A 4385-nucleotide genomic window follows, 5' to 3' on the forward strand; every position below is an offset into this window, starting at 1 on the left:
AGAGGGAGAGAGGGAGAGGGAGGGAGAGAGGGAGAGGGAGAGGGAGAGGGACAGGGACAGGGACAGGGACAGGGACAGGGAGAGGGACAGGGACAGGGAGAGGGAGAGGGAGAGGAGACAGAGAGACTATGCCAGCCTAGAAGGGATTTTTGTCATCATTATTATTTTCTTTATGTGGTGGGAGAAGGATGTCTCATGAAGTCCAGGCTGACCTCAAAATCATGATGACAGTGACTTTTTGATCTTCCTGCCAGCCCCTGCCAAGTGCTGGGACTACAGCTGTCACACCAGAGTTGGGGTTAAGAGTAACAATCTTAAATTGGAAAGCTGATATTGATAGAGTATCAACAAGATGACCACTTTGTTCCAATTTCTCCAAAGTGTCTCACTGGCGATTCTTTCAAGAGATTCTCTTGTTTCCAGACTAGGCTTGTGTTACTACAGATTGCCCTCTTAACACAGACTATCTTTCCATTTCCAGAGGTTATTTATTCCTTATTATGGTGCTGGGAATTGAACATTACTACTTCCAAAGTGTTTCTTCTTAACCTTCTTCAGGCAAATACTCTGCCACTAAGTCGCAACCCCAACTTTGATTTCTTTCAGTAATGATTTGCAGGCTCCATAGCATGCCAGGAGAGGGACAGTTGTCATCCAACACACTCATGAGTACTTCATTCTTCCAACACACTCATGAATACTTTATTCCTCCAACACACTCACGAGTACTTTATTCCCTTGAATTTCTAAGGCTGTCACGCTGGGGCAGCAAGCCTTTCACCCACTGAACTATCTTCTAGTCCTGAAATGATACTTCATTTTATTTTATCTCAAGTCATTTTAAATGTATTAGGAGGTGCTTATTTTCAAATTTAAGCATGAAATTTTTGAGAGTAGATGTAAGTGATATGTTTTGAGTTCTGCTACCACAATGCACATGCACAGATGTTGTTAAAAAGTCTGACTTTCAAAAGTGCAGATGTGGGCCTGGTGAGATGGCTCAGTGGGTAAGAGCGCCCTACTGCTCTTCCGAAGGTCCTGAGTTCAAATTCCAGCAACCACATGGTGGTTCACAACCATGCATAAGGAGATCTGACTCCCTCTTCTGGAGTGTTTGAAGACAGCTACAGTGTACTTACATATAATAAATAAATAAATAAATAAATAAATAAATAAATAAATACAGATGTATAGTCATTACATATGGTTGTGTTAGTTATGTGATTCAGCTACACAGCCTTATCATTCGAATTTACTGACAGCTAACTGAATATCCTGTGGTTCTCTATTTTATTTGGGGATATTGGTTTCTTGTTTCTCGGTGTGAACTCATGCTGTCCAGTGTGCTCATCAACCTGCTATATAGGTAAGCATGACTTAGAACTTACCGACTTTCCTGTCTCTGTCTCAGAAAGCTGACATTACAGACAGGCATCACCATTTCCAGTTTATGAAGTGCTGAGGATCAAACCCAGGGTATCATGCCTGTGAGGCAAACACTAACTGAGCTACTTCTTAGCCCTGTCTTAGCCACTTTCAATGAGTATATTCACATTATTTTATATAATCAATATATAGAACTGTGTTTTTAGGGTTTCATATGGAGCTCAGACTGACCTAGAACTCACAATCCTCCTGCATCAACTTCCTGGCTGCTAGGTGTACAAGCTTGTGCCACTGGGACCAACGAATGTGCAAAACTCCATATTGCAGAACTAAAACTCCATACTGTTAGAAACTCCCATTGCCTACTCCTTCATCCTAGCAACTACCATTCTTCCCACTCCTATGAATTTTTTATTATAGATATCATTTCTTTGACATCATACAGTAGAGACATACATCGCCTAACATTTATGGATCAGGCACAGGGGTGCACACCTATATCCTTTAGGAAGGCAAGGAGAGGCAGATTTCTGTGAATTCAAGGTTAGACTGGTTTATACAGCAAGTTCCAGGCCAGTCAGGACTACACTGTGAGACCATGTCTCAAAAAGTTCCTCCTTAATTATTAGTCTCTGTACATGTTGTATGTGTGCATGCTCATGACACGGAACATGGATAAAAGTCAGAGAGTCAGAGGACAACTTCCACTTTCTTTTGGTGGAGGCAGGTGGGGCTCCAGGAATCAAACTCAGGTTACCAGGTTTGTGTGACTACCAAGCGTGCTTACTCACTGCTGAGCCCTGAGCTGTTTTGAGACATGTATTGTTAGGCGTCTTAGTTAGTGGGTTTCATCACTGTGAAGAGACACTGTCTTAATCAGGGTCTCTATTCCTGCACAAACGTCATGACCAAGAAGCAAGTTGGGGAGAAAAGGGTTTATTCAGCTTACATTTCCACATTGCTGTTCATCACTGAAAGAAGTCAGGACTGGAACTCAAGCAGGTCAGGGAACAGGAGCTGATGCAGAGGCCATGGAGGGATATTCTTTACTGGCTTGCTTCCCCTGTCTTGCACAGCCTGCTCTCTTATAGAACCCAAGACTACCAGCCCAGAGATGGTCCCACCCACAAGGGGCCTCTCCTCTTGATCACTAATTGAGGAAATGCCCCACAGCTGGATCTCATGGGGGCATTTCCCCAACTGAAACTCCTTTCTCTGTGATAACTCCAGCTTGTGTCAAGTTGACACAAAACTACCCAGTACAGACACCATAACCAAGACAACTCTTTATAAAGAAACACATTTAATTGGGGCTGTGTTGCAGGATTTTCCCTGTCCAATCACATTAGGGCAGTGGGAGGCTTGTGATTGAGCAGGAGAAGGGAGGTGGATGGAGGAGTTGAGGAGAGAGAGAGAGAGAGAGATCTGAGGAGAACAGAATGGAGGCTGACGTGGTGTTATCAAAAGCGTAGAATAATTGTGTTAAAGCTTTATCTTTATCATTTGGCTCTGAAGTTATTGTATTGGCATCTTGTAAATTGTGTTATTATTGATACATAAATCCAATTGGCTAATTAAGCATTAAGAGTCATGATTCTACCAGGTAGTTAGGTGTTGAAATGGCTAACCAGGGATGTGTGGGGCATTTCGTCAAAGTGAGAGGAACTTCAGGGTCCCATGGGAGAGATGGCCTGGCGGGAGCCATGTGGCCTCGAAGGGCTGTCGAGTTGTGGCAGAGAGACCCAGCAAATTAGATCACCTGGTGCAGGGGTTAGCTCTAGATATTTCCCACAACAGTGCTGGCTTACAGTTTCAAAGGTTCAGTCCATTATCATCATGGCAGGAAGCATGGCAGCCTCCAGGCAGACATGGTGCTGGAGCAGGAACTCAGAGTTTTACATCTTGATCCACAGGCAGCAGGAAGAGATTGTGTCACACTGGCCAGACTTGAGCATATATGAGGCCTCAAAATCCATCGCCATAGGGCACAACTCCTCTAATAATGCCACTCTCTGTAGTCAAGCATTCAAACTCAATGAGCCTCTAGGGGCCAAACCTATTCAAACCACCACATTAGGCAATCTTGTTCTTGTACAAGCATCATAGTATCCACTTATGTGCTAAGATGGCTACATTCACTGGCTTCTATGGTATTATGTGCTGCTGTTATACACAACTAGCATATTATACTTAGCATAATATTCTTAAGTCAAACTTCATCCAAGTTATAACATATAACAGAATTTCCTTACTTGTTTTTATTTTGGGGTTAGGATGTCATGTAGCCACAGCTGAACTCCAGTTCTATCTGTAGCAGAGGCTAGTCTGAAGTCCTGAACCTCCTGCCTCCATCTACTGAGAGCTGTAATCTCAGACATGGGGTCACTTTTCAAGGAATTCCTTCAAATTCTGACATTCCTTTCCTTTGCAAGACATCATATGTCTGCATCCCATTTTTTGATACATTCACCTGGTGATGGATATTTGGATTGCTCACACTTATTATGTGATGGTATGCATACTTACATATATATATACATATATATACATATATACATATATATACATATATATATATATATATATATATATATATATATATATATATATAAAACCACATGGTGACTCACACCATCTGTAATGTGCTCTGATGCCTTCTTCTGGTGTGTCTGAAGACATCCACAGTATACTCACATATATAAAAATAAATAAATCTTTTTAAAAAATATGTTATGTCCTGTGATCTATGGGAAACTTCAAATAAAACTGAGTGTGCTAATGTATTTGGTAAAGAACCATGACTAGCTAATGATAAAGAAAATATACAATGGGTAATAAAAGAAGGCGGGTGTTAAAAATGAGCAACATTCACATGGCCAGTCATAAGAGGATAGCGATTGCCATGAGGTTTGTCAATAATATATATATATATATATATATATATATTTAAGTATTTTATTAGATATTTTCTTCATTTACATTTCAAATGCTATCCCAAA

This window comes from Mus pahari, chromosome 18, assembly GCF_900095145.1.
Source record: "Mus pahari chromosome 18, PAHARI_EIJ_v1.1, whole genome shotgun sequence".
NCBI classification, from domain to species: Eukaryota; Metazoa; Chordata; class Mammalia; order Rodentia; family Muridae; genus Mus; species Mus pahari.